General features: G+C 39.3%; 1 long non-coding RNA gene across 1 annotated transcript in view; it reads left to right on the top strand.

Annotated features, from left to right (window-relative positions):
* LOC124271783 overlaps nt 1-9,257 on the top strand; it is a 10,857-nt gene extending 1,600 nt beyond the window's left edge. The window contains exon 2 of the long non-coding RNA XR_006897133.1: nt 8,424-9,257. This is a non-coding gene — a long non-coding RNA (uncharacterized LOC124271783). The remainder of the gene's footprint in view (nt 1-8,423) is intronic.
* Nucleotides 9,258-9,577: the final 320 nt, after the last annotated feature.

Here is a 9,577-nt window from a genome sequence, read left to right as displayed (position 1 = left end):
TTGCTGGTTCAGTTCATGCTACAGCAATATCGCGGTGTGGACACCAGAAATGGGCTTCTCACATTGTACCCATATGGGGAATCGGGCCTCCTTCTGCCGGTTTTAACATGAACGAGACCCAACTCCGAAGATCTAGGACCCTATGGAATGCTTCCCTAATAACGACATTATTTATTTTATTGAAGGTATTTACGTTTTTCTTCAATGCGATATATTGAGATAGCTTACTACATATGTTTTGATTGTGATGTATGAAGCTGATGCAAAATGGGTTCATGAAAATGAAAATATATTGTATCATATACCAGTTTAACTGCAAAATAAATATTCGATAGTATATCCTTGGCCTTTCTGTTTTCGTGAATCCAGTTGTCAAACTTAAACAGGACTTGCAAGAACAGTCGGGCAAAGATATTGAGACGTTAGAAAAGATTGGGAATTGTTAATCTTTTTATTATGTGTATTTTTACACTTTACAACAGCCTGCAACTGATATTAAATGTATACCGGACTAAAATGCATTACAACACATGATAAATCTCCAGCGGTGTATATGATGCAGTGAAGTAATTGTCGTTACAGGGACTACGAGAGACGAACAGGAGGCATACGATGCTCTGAGTGGGTGCTCAAGGTCTGATCTCAGACAGGGTGGACAATACAAGAGCAAGTCCAACATGCGGAGAGGAAAATGGGTGAAGGGACGTATAACTAAAATAGTTGCAAACACAATGACATCCTAAAATCTTCAACCGGTGTTCCCTGTTCGATTTATTTTTATCCTGTGTGGTACTTCTCTGCCAGGTTCTGGAAGGAAGATATGCCAATTTCAACTCAGTCATGTTGTGATGAGAGTCAGCTTCGTCTTCTTCCATGCCTTAATCACCAAAGCTACACAGGCGGATGAGAACTGCATACACTGTCCTTCCTGTGTATGACTTCACCACAGAGAAGACAACGGTAAGATCATCTCGGGAGCAATGACTTACTGAATAACGTTATTGAATGATGAAATGCAGCTGTCGATGAAGGATCATGATGATGCAAAGACAGTCGTGTACTGCCACGAATGTGATGACAAGCTCTGCTCTACGACTGCCATAAAGACTCCACGACACGCCGAAACGGAATCAGAAATCACAGAGTGAGTGAGATTGACCGATCAACAGGCATCCTATGACGCAGTGGCTGAAGGAGGCTATTTGCAGAGACCACCCTGACAACAAACTGCAGCTGTATGACCACGCATGTAAGAAGGCAGTCTGTCTTATATGTGTGCATGAGGGCCACAAAGATCACCAGAATGAAGACCTGTATCCGGGCCTATGACGTAGCGAAGGGTCAGCTGGAGGAACAAGTGAAGAAACAGCAACTTAAGTGGAAGATGTCACTGGCAGGATAGCTATACTAACCACCACCAAACTGAACTGCGAAGACTACACAAAGAGACTGGAACAAGTTGCGACTACAGTTTACCGCGAGGTGCCGCTGCAAAGTTGCTTCATCGACAGAGACAACTCATGGAGAAATTCAAGTGAGTCTACAGTCCCCATACAGAGATGGTTCAAAACTTGACGCTTTACATGGCGTCCATGCTTCTATAATTATCAGCCTACACCAAGAAGAACACTTGAATCTACAAGACGAGATGAGCTGACGATTGGCCCTCTGAATGTGAATACAGTGAAAATCTGGATGAAGCTTCCAGAAGATGACACACAAACTGCAGAATCCTTCTTACGAACAGAAGCCTGGAGGAACTTATCAGCATTTGGTGGTCTCACCTTCCAGTCTCAACATGGATCATATTCCAGATTCTCGGCCTACTTCTGAAAGTGTCCTCATATAATAATGACATATTACATTTAGATAATACTCACAGGAATGGACCAGTTTGACTAACTGGATGCGTCTTTTACTGCAATGTCGATGATCGCTTTATTTAAAACAGGTGCCTGTTAATCTGTAGTAACGGAACACGTATCCAGAAGAATCTCACCTGTTTAATTGATTTCGGTTGTTATTTATGCTTTGTAAATAGAAAGGCCTTTGCCAATATTAGACGACTATCAGATCGGGTCTGTATTTTGTTTCAGAGATGATGAACGATGACATTGAGAACGCCAAGCCAACGAGGTAAACCATATTTGTTTAAAAGCAGGAAACCTTATACAATTTGACATTTGACTTTATATTAATAATGATAATCATAAAGTACATTCTATATGGGAACGTGGATTGGTTCTCATCGGGAAACGTCAACCCAACTTCTATACTGCATCTTGTAATGTCATAATGAATGTAAATATGGTCTCTATATACTCAAAACGCTATATGTGCGTGCGTGATATTTTTAATTTGACAAACAAAATGTCAGACGGTAGAAACATTAGAATTTGATCATTTACTTAATGGCTATTTATCGGAAGAGTAGGCACTACATAGCTGCAACAAATTCCTCTTATGTGAACTGAAAGCATATATTACTTTTTATAGTATGTTAATGAAGCAGAAGTGTTTTTCGCGCAATATTCATCCAAATGTTCCAACTAGGTGCATGTATGAAGTTCATGTGTTTCGTACAGGAGACAATTAAGAAGGAAAGAGAGACACAGGTCACAGACAAGAAAAGCAGAATGAGGCAGCTGAAGCTGTGTAAGTTGACATTTATATGAATACCAGAGAAAATACATGTGGAGTAAATGTTATTTTTGTAAGAATAAGAACTGAATATTTAGTCCTTTCCCTATTAATGTTTTGTTCTCCGGATCTTCATGGGCGGCACTGTGTTGTTGTTTTTATCAATAAATGATAACCTTTCACAGTTATTTACAAAGAGTTTTTTTATGAGCAACCCCATGCGAACAAATGTAGCTAAGCATCAGGATCTTCTTTGTGCTACACTTCCTGTGTAAATCTGGTTGAGGAATAGATGAACTTGCAAGTTTATCTACCTATGTTGTCACTATTAAATGTGTTAAATGCACTATGACTGGTAAACAATGTGCTGACTATGACAATCGATCATATTAAATCATAGCCATATATACTGGACAAAATAACTTAGGGATATTGGTATATTTATGATTGATATTTTATCAGTGTGTCAATTAATAAATAGATCATTGTTCATAATTTCAAAATTTACATATATCCTAACTAGTTTTTGTCCAGTATATTTCCAATAAACTGTGAAATATGATATATCAATGTCCTGAATGGGAGATCTAAAGGCACTAGTTTCATTAGTAGGTTCTACTAAAGTTCAACGAAGTTTACTGATCAGCAAAATGTGGAATATAATCTCCTGATATATTAAAACGATAATACCCGCCTCTAATAAGAGCGCTTCTTCGCATCACTTCGGAATCTGATGAATGTGATTAGGCCCCAGTCTGGGACTCGGAACACCTTTCCCTTTCTCAAATTGAACACTATTCATAACTTCACTCGGTCGCCTCGAGGACCAAAACTTTCTACGCTACTCTGGAACTACCAATTCCTCTTCTGCCGTTTCGTGTGAGGTATTTGGAATTAGATGGATGGACAGATGCATGCACACACACACACACAAACATATATTGTGCTCAACTGCTGATCTGTTTAATGCAAATTCATTTCTTCTTCCATTACTGGGCGGTGCCTTAACTAACGTTATTATCGCATCCCATTTTACGTGTACCATGATGGAGGATGTGGCTTTCTAAACAAAATAACAAACAACTTTCAACCAGTAAACCGCCAATAACTATTACCAAACGCAAAAACTATAATCACCCTATCCAGGCAATGCCTCATTCGTGACATGCTTCTCACAACCGCTATCATATCGCTTCCCATTCAAAATACAAATATGTTCTTCGCGAACTTGGATAAGATCGACGCCTTTGGAATGCAGATCACAGAAACTGAACTACGACCTCAGGAACAACTATTACCAAATAGATAATATTCTACAAGATTCTGGGTTTTAACCAGTCCCCATTTTCTTATAATCGTCTGTATGTCGATTTAATTCGAAGGTCATCCGCCATTTTACTGAGTGCAAGTTCTGTAGCATGAATGTATCTGGGTCATAACTCCAAATCTCAGTCTGATATTTTCATGACCTGGATAAACACACAAATACCATCGTATATCTGATCCATTTCTATACAAATTTAAATTTATTTCGCCGTTTTATGCATTAATATGTTACCTTTATTTTTAACTCTAATGGGAGAAGGATTCATCACTGGTGAATATTCATTCGTTATTACTGTGAAAGGTATGTACTCCGATGTATTTTTCATTTATTATTGAGTCAAGGGTTCACCAGTAGGGCCTTGACATTCTCTCTCTTATAAAACACCGAATTATCCTCACTGATTGTTATCAGTCCGTTCATTAAGTTTCTCTGCTATTATTATTTTGTCTTGAGGATCAATGCCGAATCTATTCTTCATCAAATGGCCGTTTTTCAACAACTCTGCATGCTTGAAGTGTTTGGGTCATTTTAAATTGCCGATTCTCACCTGTATTACACTGTTGTTGATGTTGTTGTTGTTATTTGCCACGTTAAAACAATCATCTGCTTGATGAGGCATCAACTTGTGACACGATGATCGAAGGGAAAACAACTGCTAAACAGTTTAACTGGATATTGGCGCTATACTGAAATGTTGTATATTCTCATATATATATATTATATATATGCATATATATATTGATGATATGCATATGCATGCGCGTGCTTCGCGTGTGCGATGCGTGATATTGATGATGATGATATTGTGTAATGTATGTATGTATGTATATGGGTTCAACCACAAAACCCATTGACGAGGTATCATGTAACAAATATTTCACACCTTATCTTTGTTCAGAAACAAAATGTACCATCGTGGATGTTTTGACCTCTCCTCTTTAACAGGCTATAAGCTATACCGCACGCCATAAGAGAGGACTGCAGTGCTGTCATCTGTAAGTAAATCTTGATCATTCTGAGTACGCCATGAAACACAGACCTCTGATTGAGGGGAGAGTGTAACTTCTACCTGCTCAGCAGATATAATTTTATCTCTGATAATTTCATGAAATAGTGAGCGAGTTTTGTTTTCCGCCACTTCCTTACCAATATTCCAGCAATATCACGGCACGGGACAATTCAGGGAATGGACTTCACACATTGGACAGCCCATATGGGGAATCGAACCTGGCCCTGGCGTGACGCGATGGAACGCTTTTAACCACTATTAGTGGCTACTCCTTCACCGCCCCCTTTCATAAAATAGAGTAACTTCGTTCTCGGCAAAAACACATATCCGATATCACATTTTGTATCCCATAATAAATATCGCACTAAAATATTTTGGGGCGTCATTGGCTACACACTGAATAAAGGTCAATAACAGGTTGGCCCTCACACAATGCAAAGTAATAACAAAATCCGATGAAGTCAGGAGAAATGACTATCTTTTAATGACTTCCGTTGTAATTATAATCTGTAGAACAATGTTGACATCTCAGATACCGTTATTTGTGATAGGATTATAACCACGCTATTTCAGACATTTTGAAATAATAACTTTAGACTCTACGCCAGATAGATTTGTTGTGGATGTGCAGTTTTTCACTAATTATTGGATGGTAGCCTTTACGTCACTTCGACACTCCACGCGTTTTTGCATTGAAATATCAGCGAGCCATCCTACTATAGTTCTTGACGACCCGGATCAGAACTTCCGGGTTTCCAGCAACCATGGTTTAGAGGTCGTGCTAGAAGGATCAAGAGTTGTCCGGCCAACCTGTCTTGGTCGATTTCGTTGCATCCCAGTTTCGGAAATCGATTCTCATGATTGTTTGTTTCAGGTTCAATTATTTACAGACCTCTGCCATATGCCTGTATGTCATTGCTGGAGTGCAGCGATAAACAACAAACACTACTAAACAATCACAGGTCAATGGCAACGTGTTGAACGTAACTAGTAATGAAGTCATTGGATATTCCTTCTACACCAAACTATGAGATCCAAGTTAACTTACAAACTCATGAGCTTTGACAAATTACTATAAGTTAGTCAGCGAGTCAAAGCTGCTCCCCTTATGGGGAATCTATCCCAGAGTCTTCACACTGACGGGGACACGATTTACGCACTCACTAAAAGTACTGTCGGAAATAGAAAAAACTCCTTTTTCGCATTTATATCTACAATTTATGTAGTTATTATGTGAAAGTGTGAAATATATGTTAAACTAAGTTCGGCCTAACTACAGTCTCAGTGGTAGGGCGATATTAAACGTAGAAAAAAGGATTTTTACTGAGGAGAGTTTAGTGCAGAAATGAGCAAGGCGCATTGTTTCAAAGTCAAAAGCTATCTATTTGAAACAGACCATGACTTTATGCAAATTAGTGTGCGGTGATATTGTATTACAAAGGACACTTTTTAAATACACATTTTCAAATTAAACTTAGTTTCATTATAAACAATAGCTGGCGTAAACAATAATAACTTTAATGCTGAACTATTAAGGATGTAGCTGTCATGGAGTCCCACTATCACTAAAAAGAAACAGGTAGGAGGGGTCGACTCAAACGGTGTGTCAGGACGGTTGTCACAGACGGTGGTTGCTGTCGGGCTGGGGGATAGCGATATCAGCTGAAATAAGATAATCCTTTAGGGGAAATAAACTGGGAAGCAAACGGCATGTCATAACAATTTACAAATAATATTCAGTCCTGTCGATCACCGGGTGGTCATGCCACTTATACATTTCGAGACATTTAATACGATGGCTGATTTAAAGCTTTTCTATGGGTATCATACTCTTTTATGTATCTCAACATAAACTTTATGAAAGAAAGACACGTAAGATATTAATCAATAGATGAGACAGATTCAACATGAGAAAGCATAAAAAACATCTTTGAGATGTCCTTTGTGCCCGAAGGCAGCACATGCATTTCATTCAGGGTGAGTCGACGGTCCGTCGTCATACCTGGCTGAGCGACCCTATTGCCATCTATAGTCTGATCTGTTGTTTTCAGCAGCTATTGATAAGTTTTGCCCGATTTTTCGAGTAAACATGCTTTTCTGGATATCCTATTACGCATTCCACCGGAGGTCCAGTTTGGCCGATGTTGGTTATTTCGACATATGCTGTTTGCAATAGTGTAAATTTTAGGGATACTGAGTGACAGGCTAAAACAGTTTGTTTTTTTCTATTTCCGCCTGTACTTTAAATAGTCTACACCGCCTCCCACGCCTTAGAATGATCGATCTTCAGTAACCCATGCTAGGAAGCGACTATCGGGACGGATGACTTGGTTCACACATGTCGTCGTATCCCAATTGTGCAGATCGATGCTCTTGTTGTTGATCACTTGATTGTCTGGTCACGAATCCATTATTTACAGTCCGCCAATAGTTGGAATATTGATGAGTGCGGCGTATGTATGTGCATCACTTGTAAAACCTCTTTTTAATCACTGCGTTATTTTCAAAACAGTAGTTTCAGTGGTGTAAAGAAGGAGAGAATGTGACAAAACATATTTTATTATATTCCGTTTTAAGAGAACTGCAGAACCAGTAAATAAGTTGGAAATGCCTATATACTGACCTTGCCGAAATTGTTTCACTGCAGTTGTAACGTACAAACGCCCCCAAATAGCTCATTTTATATAGACAGTGGTCTTCAGTCAGCAGGGTTAAATAATATTTATATGTACGTTTCCGCGGCTTTATTATATATTGTATTGATTTATTATTATGCTGCAGTATTTCAGTGAGCGCATTAGAAACAGTGATTGTATTAGATCATTTATTTAATTAAATCGTTTGTAGTCCATGTCATTAACAAATACGTATCTCAATCAACACACACGACCGGACAATTACCTTCCCCACACAGCGAGTGACATGAAACTGTGTTCAGTGATTGAAGCGGACGTAGAAGTTACCGGTTCACGTTCTGTCTGTTGAACACTTAAATGTAAAGATATCGCCATACAGCAATACTATCTGTCTCACTCTCTACTATTTTGTGTGATATGAACTTAGAATACCTATAGTGATAGTTTTATAGTGAAATAATGTTAACATATTGACGTAATTAGGCAGAAGTAGTGTCTATTTCTGACCGCCGTCACAACAAACTAGGTCAAACTCAGCTGGGTGAAAAAAGTATTTAAACCAGTGTTTATTTTGTTTACCAATGCATGTAGAAATGTATGAGAGGCAAATTAAATACTCATCTAGAAAGTATCATGTCGTTATTATCACTATCTAGGGCACGAGTATCATTGTATTTACAAACGGACGAAAATGGCAGCCGAACATTTAGTGCGCTGTTTTGGAATCACTGACACGGGACAAACAATACAATGATATATTGTAGGAAATACAGTTGATAAACTCAATAAAATAACAATTGTATATTTCCAGGTCCTAAACTCCAACTGGACGCTGGTCGAGCCAGCACAGACTGCTGCCATGTTACTACAAACGGTGAGCTAGTCACCTCGCCGCCCGCCACAACACAGGGGCCGTGGCAGACTACAGGAATTGAGGGGCACGTGTAGCTCCACCCACCATCCCCTTCCTCCATCCCCCTCTAGTGTCACTCCTGTCCCCCACACAACACGATACTGGGAGACCAACACCAGGGTGGGTGTTAAGCGTGGAGTGTGGTGGGGTCCTGTCCTGGAGGTAGGTGTGGTGGAGAAGAGCCAGGTAGACAGTGAGGTGTGTGTTTCTTACCAGCTCTGGCTCCTGGTGTGTGTCAGTGTAGGGGCTGTGACACACACCGGCGGAGTCTCTGTACCAGGGTGTGTCTGGACTGGGAGGAGGAGAAGTGTTACAGAAACACAATGTCTGCCACACCCGGCACACAGGCCACCCTCCACTATGGCGTTGTGTTGGATGTCGGGAGGGGTAGAATAGGATTTATTGACGTGGACAGGTCGGTTGTTTTAGGGAAAGTTGATGTCGAGTTCAAGGAGAATCTTCTCCCTGTTTTGCTGTTTGTCCGGACAGTGACCATGTCACAGTAAACATGAAGGTGGTCAGTGGGGAGAGATCCTCATGTCTGACATCAAGAAATATCTCATTAATGAAGTCCTGGCCTAAGAAATAAACTAAACATGACCCAGTGTAAACTTGTAAAATATCACACATCTACTTTATCAGACAAATTCAATACAACAGAACTGAAAGAAGCGGACATAGAAGTTACCTGTTCATGTGTTGTATGTTGTGTACAACAATGTAACAAGGTTAGCTAAATATGTCGGTATTCGACTATGACAGTTTTCATTTTGTGTACTAGAAGCATTTTACATCCACACAGGAGTATTGTTATGATTATTATTATGTAATAACTGATCAGTTTATGAAACATTTCATACATTTCTGGGACATATCACAACTGACAACTGAAAACAAAACTGTTTCCAAATCATGAATATCTTGACATATTTCGTTTCCACTCTGTAAAATAAATATTTTAAATACTCATCCGTAGAGGGTAGAAATTAAAACATAATATCTGTAGCTGTAAAATAGACATGTTGATATCAGTTCGGTGAGACAATAAAAGT

This window comes from Haliotis rubra, unplaced genomic scaffold, assembly GCF_003918875.1.
Source record: "Haliotis rubra isolate DU_JTF1 unplaced genomic scaffold, ASM391887v1 Scf1631, whole genome shotgun sequence".
Classification (NCBI taxonomy): domain Eukaryota; kingdom Metazoa; phylum Mollusca; class Gastropoda; order Lepetellida; family Haliotidae; genus Haliotis; species Haliotis rubra.
The sequence above is the reverse complement of the archived record's forward strand: the minus strand, read 5'-3'. Positions and strand labels throughout refer to the sequence as shown.